Here is a 12,757-nt window from a genome sequence, read left to right on the forward strand (position 1 = left end):
TAGAAAATGTCATACTCATGCTTTCTTCTGGTTCAGTGATTTAAAAAAAAAAATAAAATAAAAAAAAAACTCCCCCGCAAGTGCAGAAGGTCTCAGTTTGTTTAACTCTGGCTACACTTTGGGGATTATAGCAAGACGCTCTGAGCATTTCAATTCCCCATTTTTGAAGCCTTCAGTGGCTCTGAGGAGAGTATTAAATCGCCGTGGCATTAGGTGAAATCTTGATGTGCAGAGCCGTTCTCGAAACAAAGATAATGAAATCAGCTTAAAGGAGAAAAAATGAAAATAGCTTGATAAGTGTTCCAATTTCTCATACACACATTTAATTAAAAATCACCCGGTTGAACGCGGGAGATGGATTTGTGGTTTAAATGAGGGTAAGGTGCCGAGCAAGGTCAATCTCAACAATGAAGATCCATCTAAAAAAATCTCATTATGGGGACGTTCTTATTTAGGGAGGTTTTCTCTCCAGCCAGCGGAGTTGAACTACATGTTTTCTCAGGGGATGATTAGATCCTGTGCAGCGTATAAAGATCAGCATGTCTAAATATGGTCAAATATATTGTGTGGGGTGAATTTGGTAAATAATACATGCTGGAAAGATTCAGTTGTTGTTGTTTTTTTGTGTGCAAAAAATTATAAAAAAAAAGGGTTAACAGTGAAGTACAAAAATAAATGCCTGTGTAAGCTGCAAGTCATACTTTTATAATGTGTCTTGTAATACATGGATATCCATGCTGACTAGCTTTACAAAATGAAAAAAAAAAAACGTCTCCGACGCCTTCTGTCACTTAATCCACTTCCGTCTTTTCGCCCATATGCTCAGTGTGTTCCAAAGAGTTATGAAAATACTTTAGAGCTTCTTGGATTGCAATAGCATGACACAGATGTAGTGTAGTTAGAAGTATTTTGGCAAAAGCCTTGAATTTTACGCCAAGTAAAAGGATGGAGTGTGTGCAAGTGAATTAAGCTACAGCAGTTGGTTGAAACTGTGCATATCGTGACCACTTTTTGTCCAACACAGTTAAATCATGTCACGTTTGAAACAAGATGGTTAAAAATACCGGTGGAGATCCCGATTTTCCATAAAGACCAAGCCAGTCAGATCCAGACAAGACCTTAATATTGAAATCCACTGTCCCTACATACAAGCGAATGTCCACTGTCTCTACATACTCTTCCTGGAGGAGTGGATGTTGCAAGTTAATGACTTGATGCAACCTGCCAGGTTTCCTTAGATAGAAAACTTTTTAACCAACCTACCTGTATGATTTGACCAAGTTGACTTTGTAAAGTGCCTTGAGATGACGTGGTATGAGTTACATAAATAAACTGATTTGATTTTGATTTGGTGACCATTTTTTTTTAGGAGAAACAAGAGTGCAGATGCATGCCCATATACATCAGGGTAACAAAGCTGGCCAGAACTGAGGCAGAAAATATTTACAGGCAAACCAGGCTAGCCATTCAGAACATTTCAATCCCTAACAAGGAGGGCATTTAATGTCTCCAGGCTACTGCCTCTCAACCATCATTTATCCTGATTTTTTTCCCTCCTCACTGGACAAAAAAATAATAGTAGTTGCTGAAAATGGAAAAGGATACGTTTACATAAGGTAAACAAGTGGAAGAAAATTACCCCAACTGAAGATTTATATGAAATGCTTGCCAGTTAGAAATTCTCTGAAGGCTAAGCAATGTTGCAGCGTATTTGCATATTAAAAGCGGCTTTCCCTTTTACCCAATTGCACTTTACAGAAGTGTCACTCAACACAAAGTCGCAAACACAGATGTGAAGGCAGTGCGTATACATAAGGAGAGGGTGTGAGACGCTAAACTGCTGGATATGCTCCAACTAGCAAGAAACAGTTGTCAGTGTCAGGGGAGCCTTTGTTCATCCAGCTGTTGCAGACTCCCTGAAAATACACAGTTTAGATTTAAATATTACATCACTTTGGGTAAAGGCGATCTGGCTAAGCTTCTGGAGGGGCTGAAGTCTATCTACTAAGTCAATGGGTAAGATGTTGGCAGGTCCTTAGTTTGTTATAGGGTCAATACAGAGACACACAAGCCACATTTAAAGTCTATTTAAAATCACCTAACATAATCTAACATTCACATTTGTTGGACAGCCAGAGGAAGCTGAATAACCCAGAAAAAGCCATGAGGGGAAGGTCTTATCTCCACTCAAAAGTATATACAATCAAGCTTAAATTTTATCCCTGTGGCAGATTTAGGTTTGAAGTAGTTGTTTGACTTCTTCTGAGTAAAAGTAATCCAAATTTTTTACTGCCTAGCTATAGTATAAATGTGAATTTGATGGGGAAATATGCAGAGGAAGTTAAAGATTAGGGTGATGGCAAGGTGGCCCTCTGACCTTGAAGACAACTCATCACCAATGATAAATCATCAAAATACTTGCAGAAACATGCAGATACCTGGTTTAACATCTGGTGCTGTAATGTTAACATTTGTTTTACATCAAACAAGTTATTTTTAAGGGGATGTTTTTCAATTTCTCCATATTTTTTCTTTCCCACAAAGGCACCAACATCTTGCAAAAGACTGAATGCTGATGTTTTTTTTTTTGTTGTTTTTAGAAAATGGGGGGCATACATGGCTTTATTCAATCATGTATGCTGAATAAAGCCAAATCTTTCTAATAGCAAACAATTTCCATTATTGACATCTAAGCTTTTTGAAGACATAGATGAACATTTATATTTAATTCAGATCTATCAGGATTTACAAAGCTTGTCTACCAATCACTCAATTTCCGCAATTGAATCACTCAAATTCTGAAATTGTCGTTGGCACTTCATGGGATCTTAGCGGGGTTTACAGTATTCAGTGGCAGTTGTATCGATTTGGACAATTATTACAACAGCTCCTACATTCAATCAATGGATTTAATATCTGAATCCCCCGCCTTGCAATCCCTAATTTGAACCATTGGATAATATCAATAAAATTGCTGAAAGTCACAAGTTCCAGGCTTACTTTTGAACAATGTAGAACACATGTATGAGCAGACAAGAGGGAGCTTTCAGCAAGCTTTTACATGCCTGTTAAAAATGCTTTCTGAAATGACTGATGGCACGTGGGCCGTCATGGTGGAATTATGAGCATAATTTAAGTCAATACACAGAAGCTCCATCTACTGAGTCAAGCAGTATTAAACTAGAAAAGAAACTGCATGGCTTCAATGCTTCTGCAATTACTCACACCCTATGTCAGCAGTATTCCCTGAGGTGGTGCAGTTAAGTTTTGTCAGTCAGAATGCCACGACAGAAGTTTGGCTGAAGACCAGAGCTCATTTTATCAACGGCTAACCCTTGAAGTGACTGCTGTACTTCCTGGCAATCGTGTCTCAGCCTAACGCCTCATCTACTTCCAGCAGTAACAGTTCCACCTGTTCTAAAGCCACCGTCTAATTGACACTGACTGGATGTTATCGCCCAGCAGTGGTCTGCTAATGAACAAACTGCTGTTGACCACTATCCACTCTGAGCCTTTTTTTTTTTTTTTCTTCTTGCTACTTGGGAGGATCGGAGAGCAGCATCCCTGAAGCTGTTTCCCTCCCAGGATACATGGAAGCCAAGACTTTCATCAGCATCAAGGCCTCCTGCCAACCTGAGAGTGAATAATTCACCACCTTCTGGATAAATCCCCTGTAACAAACTTTCTGCTTCTTTTAACAGAGCGGTATTTACTCATACAGTAGAAGTTTGTGAAAAGGTCCTTTTTTTTTTTCAATCTCGAAATCCAAATTTTTAAATCCACATTCTGTGTTGTTTTTGGTCTTAGCGCCAATAGAAGAAACCCCCTCAGGCACTATCAGCTATATAGCTGCAAGTTTGTGCCAAATCATCAGTTGCATTTATAATTACAAGATTGACAATTATATACCAAGCATCAGAGCGACCCTTCCAAGCCTGCATGGGTGTTCTTGTCAGTTGCAGAGATGCTGAATCCAAACAAGAGGCTCTAAAGATGGTGGGGGAGGAGGCACACCAGAGTAAAGCTGTATCTTTATGAAAGAAGCTGCTGCTTACAAATCTGTTTTGTTTTTTATTTTTTGTTTTTCAGGGGAAACCATCATGAAACTGTCTGAAATGTAGCTATATCCAGCAAATAGATAAATAAATACTTGGTAATAATTCAATTTAAAGAGCCTTTACTGTGTCATTATTCATGAGGAAGGGCAACATTATATGTTTTTTTTGTATGTGTGGGATTCAGAAAGGTAACACTAACCTAGTCAGATAAAAAAAAGTAAAGAACCTGTGATGATGACTTTTTTAAAAACAGTTTTAATAACTTTTGTTGTCTCGGCTTATTTTGAGGAATGTACTAACTCTTCACCCTTTTTTGTCCTACCAACAATTATAACACCTATGCTTCATGCCAGATTCAAGTTAAAAGCTCATAAGCATAATATAAATCTACTCTCTGTGATCCCATTAGTCTGCCAGTTGTCTGCTGAAGCGCCAGGTCCTTCTTTTTTCCCAGAGCAATGACTGATGCTGTGCGGCGTTCTCTCTCCTCAGCTATCGCTGCTCTCTCTGCAAACACATCAAAGGTTTCTGTGCTGGAAGAAATGACTGCATTCCCACAGTTCCCATCCCCGTATAAGCGATGGATCTGATGTCTGTCCATTTGAATCAGTCTCTATCTTTTATCAATATTATTTGTTTTGTTTATTTCCCATAATTTTTTATGTGTGTGACTCTAGTATTCACTTGTTACCTGATATTCCCCACAGAACAGATACCATGATGAGGAGACAATCAATGGCATTCATACCCTCTGTTGTTTGTCGTAAGTGTGTGCCTGATCAGCCTATACAAAACATGTGGTTCGATACAGTTTATGAGATTACTGAAAATATTTTATCATCCAACTGTGCTGCAGCGTTTTGGCAGTATGCATAAAATGCCAGCGTAATATCAGCCGAACTGCACCCTGCAACAACATAAAGGAGTAAACTGTCTGCATAAGTGACCCGAGTCTGAATTAAAATGGTCCCATTTCTAAAATGATGTTCATTGCTGAGAATATATGGACAAAGGAGGATTTTAAGTCACTTATCCTATTTGAATCCACACTTTATTAGCATGAATAAATTCTTATACTTATATACAAATTCTGCTATATGGATACTGTTTTCTGAAAAAAAGGATCTGTGCACTAGGTTTGGTAATTCATTTACTTCATGATTTATTTTAATGAGTTTAAAAAAAAAAAAAGAATACAAAAAAACTGAACATTACCCCCGAGTGAAATCAGCAACCGAGCTTTTATTCAGTGGCTCCCGAGGCCGTTTCATTCTCCAGAAGTCCGATTGTTTTTGACACGGACTTGAAACATGCATAGTTTTCGTGTCGGATTACACGCAAGGCGGCACACACACAAAAAAAAATAAAAATAAAAAAAAAAAAGCTGCAAGAAAATAAATAAATAAAGGATGGCGTGGAAATGTATATAATTACTATGTCACCACAGAGCCATATGCTCCCTGGCAGCATAATGAAGACAAGCCAGCGAACGAAGGGAAGAAAGAGCGCAAACACTGTGGGAGCCACTTCAGTTGTGGCTGAAGGCAGTGGATGCAAACTTCTCTTGGTAAAGAAATACGTGACCTTGCTGACAATGACTACAGTCGGCTTTATTTGGGGTGTGCAGACATGCAGGGAAGACAATATGTCAGAATCTAGCTACACCCTTCTGAAAGCATTTTAAGGAGGCGCTAAAGGGGAGCACATGTGCTCCCCTTTCAGTCACCGGAAAAGCAGCATCATTTCCGTGACAGGTAAACGCTTAAATCTGATTCTATCCGCTGCAATCTTTCATTTTGAGCTTCTAAAACACAACAAACAGCTGTCTGAAGGGTACGCGGATACGAAAGAAAGCGGAGGCTGACCCGAACGACGGCGTTGTTATGAAAATGAAAGTGTGCAGTTATTTTTTTTTTATGGCAACAAATTCTGATCTTCACTTAGGTATACTTGTTCTTATCACTTCCAACCGTTTCAAAAGTGTTAAATAAAAACAGCTCAAAGCAAAGTTTGGGCTGCTTGTCTAGCCAGTGGTTCAGAACGACACCTTTGACTCGTTTTAAAGACTGCGTTTAGCTCTTCTTACCCATAAATAGAAGGGAGAAAAAAAAGCAAACACAAAAGCAGCCTTTTGCCAATTAAAGCATACTTTCTCAGAACCGCAGCTGAAGGAGGGTTCGATAGCAACACATCTGCCTTTTGAATAGTGGTGAAGAGCTCATAAACCGGAGTGGGGCTCTCAGATAAATCACTACCTAAATGTCAATATGGCCTTTGGAACACTGTATTTATAGCTCAGCTACGTCAACCAAACCCACTCTTTCTCTGTCTGGAAAGCCGCTCTCTCACTTTTGTTATGTCTCTGTATGGTAAGTGAGGTGCAGAGCTGCAGTTGCTTAAAACCAGAACATGTTCATCCTTCATTATTTTTTTCTTTTCCCCTAGAAGTTGGCTATCATCTGATTGTGGCTCTCTAAATGCACCAAAGCTGGAATAATCAATCTAGTTGACTAAATCAGAGAGTTTTTTTTTTCTCCTTTAAATCCTCTAGTCGTGATATTTGGTTTGAGGGAAACTGACCTTTGCTTTCATGTACAGACCTTCTCACAAGCTGCCAACAAGGCCCCAGGATGTTAATAAATGCCCAAGGGCCATCCGCGTACAGCGCCTCACAAAATGATTCATACCCTTTGAACTTTTTTTTTTATACATTTTGTAATGTAACATTCACACACAGTTGCCTTTCAGTGCAATGCTACTGTGATAGGCCAGCACAAGTGTGTGTGATATGATTCTGTAAATGACACAAAAATTGATGTTGCGATACAAATTCTACTGGCTGTAGGTCTGGCGTCTTTTTCCTGCTGTAGGAGAACATCAGCATCAGCTTTATGTCCTTTGCAGCCTATAACAGCTTTTCATCTTGGATTTCCCTGGATTTAGACCAGAAACTTACATCTTGGCCTCACCATCTTCCAAACAAATATTATTAGAAGCAAGTGGTTTTTGCTTGTGAATTAGAAGAAAGAGAGCTGTAACAATGTTTTTGATTTTTATGAACTTTAAAAAAAAAAACCTGTATCGTTTCATTTCTACTTCACAGTTATGCACCACTTTGAATTGCATGACATAGAACTCAGATAAAATCGATGAAGCGTTTTGGCTGTAAAGTGACAAAATGTGAAAAAGGTTTAAGGGGTGTCAATACTTTTACAAGGCATTCCACATGCTGTCCATACAGTTAAATTGGTCTGTATTTTTATTTCAGAACTGAAAAGAAAATTGAAAATACTTTAACACTTGCAAAATTATCCAAGTTGTAGGAATTACTAATTTATTTTCTATCTAAGTCCATATGATGCTGTAAAACGGCTCCTCATCTTACAAGGGGAGCATGGCAGTGTAGATACTCCGCATAACAAACCACCATCCCACAGCTCTGACCCCTTACTGCACACAAATTAAAATCCTAGTACAGGTAGCAGTGTACTGAAAACAAATGATGTCTCTTTGCCAGAGCACATATACCATCTATGGCTTCCCCCCACAGCAAAATTAGAGCTACACCATTTTGTCCCGGGCAGAAGCCAGTCCTGCTGAATTTGTCTTCCTAGTGCCCAGGGCAACTTTATATCTGAAACGTGCCTTTTAATTTAATGAAAACACCAAAACGTCGTTAGCAAGCGATTGCAAAAATTAGATGTCAATAAAAGCTCCATAATGACTTGCTGTGTTGCCTTGATTGCTGAATGTGAATGGAGCATGCGAGGGGGGGGATAGTTTCAGCGCTCACAATATGAGCTCGGTTTGGCTAACTCCACGCTTGTGTGTGTGGAGAAGTGCTGACAGATCTCACAGATGGGTTGCTGGAAGCTAAGAGAGAACAGAGATGCAGCCTTGGCCACCACGACTGCAAAACCATCCACGGAGATGCATCATGTGTATGTGATCAACATGCTAAGTGCAACAATATGAAACACCCCTCCTGAAGTGTATGATTAATGGCCACTTGTTAGATGTAATTCGTAGAAAAACCTGCTTTTATTGTTTTTCAGCAAAAAATAAAAGCCTGCCTTAGAGTAACAGTGTTATTGAAATAGCTGCTAGACAACGAGACCATGTGAACGCTTTATTAAAAAAAAAGTTAGGGGCAAGTCACCAGAAATTATTGCAGATGACAATACAGAACCTTGTAAAAGTAAACCTCATTTATTTTACAAATTCAATATGGAGTGATACATCTTAGGTGTTTATTTCTGTTTATTTGAAATACAATGACCTGGAGCGATTGAAACATTGTGTTTCTTGGAATGCTTGTATAGTACTTTAGAATAATAAAAAAGGAGTTTTAATTAGAGAACTCTTATGTTTCAGCCATGTTGTGGTATGTAATGGGAGGTCTGCCGATTTATAAGTCGTCAATTTGACAGTCAACGACATCACAAAGCCAAAAAAAGCTATTGCTAAAGAAGCTTGCTGTGTGGAAACAGTTTGATGGAAAGTTGAGTGGAAAGGAAATGTGCTAGAAAAAGATAAACAAGCAAGCAATTCTAAGCATTTTTTTATTTTTTAATTTAGGGGAAAAATGGATTCTAGGCTTACATTAGCCTAATCTATAACATTACCAGACACAAAGTTTTGAACTATATTGCATCCTATACCACTAATCTTAGTTTTACTTTAACTTTAACTTTCTGAACTGAAATGCTTAAATAAATAGCCTTTTTAATAATATTCACATTTTCTAGATATGTCTGTATGTCTGTATAGGTTTACAACTTTTTTTTCCTTTGAGAACCTGAATCAGTCGGTCTTTTTGGGGATTTGTAAACAATGATAAATGGCTTGTACTTGTATAGCGCCTTATCAAGTACGACGACCCCTAAATGCTTTACACTACAGTCAGTCATGCACACATTCACACCCTGACGGTGGTGAGCTATGCTAGTAGCCACAGCTGCTCTGGGGCGCACTGACAGAGGTGAGGCTGTCATACAACGGCATTATTTCATACATTTTATTTCATGGGATTTTGTGGTAATGGACCAACACAAAGCACATTCTATTTGTGAACAAGAACGAGAAGCAAACATGGATTTCAAATTCTTTCAGTCGGAATAATCAGAAAAGTGTGGCATACATTTTATTTAAGTACCGTTTACTTTAATACCCTTCTATATAAAATCTTTCTATCAGAGGAAAAACCCAGATAACTTACATTCAGGTTTGGGGTTGTAACAAGAGCAAATGTGGAGATGTTAAAAGTATTGTATGCTTTAAACCTAATTCATTTATTTTAAAATAAATACAACAAATAAGCTTTAAAGCGATTTTTTTTTTTTTTGCAGCGGTTTGGGGGTCACAGAAAGAGTAAGACTTAGCCATGAGTCTATGTCATTGCGTATCTGTCATCTCACTCCCTTCCCACCTGAAGCTGAAGAATAAATCCCTTTAATGCTGTGTGTCAAAAATTCGCCGGGGCTCTTGTGGGAAGCCATAGTCTGTGGTGGAGCTGTGTTATTATTCATAAAAGTACATTTCTCCAGATAAAGCCATATGTTTATTTGTGGGTGGAAGCGTCGAGCATCTGCCGACACCCTGACTTGGCAGAGCACACGCCAGACACATGATTAGCCTATAAATCATTTCTGAAGTTTTGAAACTGAGAAAACCATGTGAAAAAAAAGAGTGTTCGTTGCTTTTGATTTAGCGTGCAAGAGGTGTCATTAACGATGCGGCAACCCGCAGAAAAGTAAAACAAAAAATGTTTTGATATCACAAATTGTGGTGTTTCCTGTGATCTACCTCTACTAACTTTAATAATGTAGATAATATGGTGTTTTTTTGCTTCCAGATAAATTCATTTAAACTTTCATGTGATCCTGGGCACAATTTTGCTAACAAAATAATAGGCTGTGTTGAAGTTTATTTAGGTTTTGACCCTCCAAGCTGTGTACAAATTGCTTGCTAGGGCCTGAAATGGTTTTACCATTTCTTTAAAGCTGGAGCTGACACTGTCCATTCATGCATTGTACATCGTAATTTTACAGGGTTTTTTTTTTTCCATCCGTATAAACAGTTTCAAGTTTTCATTACTGCTGTTAGCACCTCTGGCTGGGTATCTTGTCAAAAGAAAAAACATTAACACTTACTGTGAAGTTGTAAGGAAAAATATTGTTATCTGTGGCACAATTACCGTAGACAGATTACGGAAAACAGCACTGAAACTGAAATAATAATATAGGAAATTCTTATGGACATCACACTGCAGTGCATTCTTGCTAATTTTGAACTACTTGCCAAGTACACTAAAATGTCTGTAAGACGTGTCAGAGAAACAGAGAGAGCTAGAAATGAGAGAGTATAAAAATTTAATTTGATCTATCCTGAGAGGTCATATTTGGGCCCCAAATCGGGTTCCTATGCGATCCTGGAAAACTAATTTGCGTTTTCCTTTCTTTTTCTGTTTCACATTTTCAGGCATTTTAATACAAATGAAATAAAACTACAAATTATTCATCATTTTGTGGTGTCCCCCTGATGTCAGGTCACATGGTAATAGACAACACATTAGTTGCAAAGTAGCTGGTTTGCCAAAACGCAGAGACAACACTCATTTCTACAAACTGGAAGCTCTGTTTTTACATCTTTATTAACATCTATTACACTTAGCCATGCAACTACGCCCTGCAGCAGCACCTGACGTAGCTTCCGGTGGCGAGGTACACTGCTGTGTCACGCCAGGGAGAAATTGCCTGTTGCTAAGGGACATTGTTTTAATATTGACAATTAATAGCTACAGTAAAAATAGTTCTTATGACTCGGACTTTGCAGTTTTGGAAAAAATTGTAACAATAGCATACTGTGAGAGATATGTATGCACACAGGAGGTAAAATATGTTAAAACAAAGTGCAATATATTCTAACATTGGTTCCAAGTGTGCACACAGCCCACTCACCTGTAGAGAACTTTTCTTTGCACTGCCTAAAAACTGTTACTTGGTTTTCTCACAAACATACCTCCGTTTCCAACGGAAACGCCACTTGCTGCGAGTCTGTTACAATAAGAGTGTAAACACAGCCACTGTACAGCAGCTGTGTCCGTTTCAGTAGGGGATTTGTCTGCCGATCCAATAATAGGAAACTGTTGTCGACCCCTATTTCAACAAAAAAAAAGCTGATGGATTTATATTTTAAATTGTAGGGCAGCAGAGGCCGGCGATTAGCATCATGGCAGCTTGATGCTTCTGGCATTTACCAACATGTTCATTCACTTATTTATCTATTAAAGTGCTTTTTTCCTCCCCCCACCCTTTATCTGCCGTTTTTTTTCTGTGTCTCTTACCTTTTGCCAACATTTTGCTTTGGTATCTTTGTTCTGCCTTTTCTACCTTTTGGTGTTTTGCCATTTTTCTTCTGTAATCAGACACACAGATTCATCTCTGTCACGCTCAGACACCAGCTAAATCAATTTCCCAGCACTCTTCCATCTTGGAGGGTCGCTGTCAAGATTGGCAACTTGCAGCATGAGGACACACCTATAGACACACACACACACACACACACACACACACACACACACGCCCTAGGCTTTCTCTTTCTTTCACTTTCTCCCACAAGGTGTTTAAAGCACCCCGAATGGCACACGCACCGACACTCCCTGGTCCACTCACACACTGCTTCACAGGCACTTGCTCTCATAGTGGTGATTCACCACATCACTGTTCTCTAATGTCTTACTTGCTTCATCTTTGCTTCTTCCATTTGTCATTGGTGACAGGACCTGGCAGCAGCATGTATCCATCCTACCTTTATCCTCATCCCGTCAGCCCACACTGATTTTCTCCAGCCTGACCTTCCTCCCTCAGTTCAGTTTGTCTTTCATCTTGGGAGGAAGAAGCGAGAATGGTGTAGCAAAAGAAAAAAAAAAACAGGAGCGCTGACGCAGGGCCGTATCTCCCTGTGCTGTGGAACCTGTCAGTGGGTTCAATCTATACGGTACCTGAGGTTAATCAGGAGGCCAACGTGCCAGCCAGCCATGATCACCAGTGCCAGTTAGACCTCTGGCAAATGCAACTCAGCTTGAGCGTGACTCTTAAGGCTGAAACGCACCAAACCATCTGATCCATGGTTAGGATCCAAACTGATTTTTTTTCCCCCCTCATCTACTGATTGATTGAGGACCACTGGTATGGAGACTCGCTCTGCGGCCCGCCGGAAGTTCTGCCAGCATCAACAAACCGGCCAGTAAGCGTAAAGCTGTAGTTGCCGCTTGAGCAAGCACAAAGAAAACCACTGTTTCATTTTCGTATCTGTTTGCTGTACTTCTGAGCTCCTACTATGGGTAAGTACATTATTTATTGAAATGCGATATTGAATATCTACTGAGCGATGTGTTTTCTGGGACGGACCAATATGGGGACGAAATTGCGTAACGTTTACCTCGCGTTTGTGAGATTTTATTTTGTATTTCCCCCAATGAAGATGTGTTTTACTGTCTCTCTTTCTGTCTGACTCGTGCAATTCCCATCAAATTGTTGCGTACCCCCTGACCAAAACAGCTAACTAACCTAACAAAGAGCACACAGAGGAATGTGTGGACAATGGCTAGTCTAGAAGAGATAATTTTATTTTTATTATTGATATTAACAGCTCTCTTCAAAATTAGCTTTTATTGCCTTGGGATATGGAGGTTGTGT

The sequence above is a fragment of the Fundulus heteroclitus genome, chromosome 23 (assembly GCF_011125445.2).
Source record: "Fundulus heteroclitus isolate FHET01 chromosome 23, MU-UCD_Fhet_4.1, whole genome shotgun sequence".
Classification (NCBI taxonomy): domain Eukaryota; kingdom Metazoa; phylum Chordata; class Actinopteri; order Cyprinodontiformes; family Fundulidae; genus Fundulus; species Fundulus heteroclitus.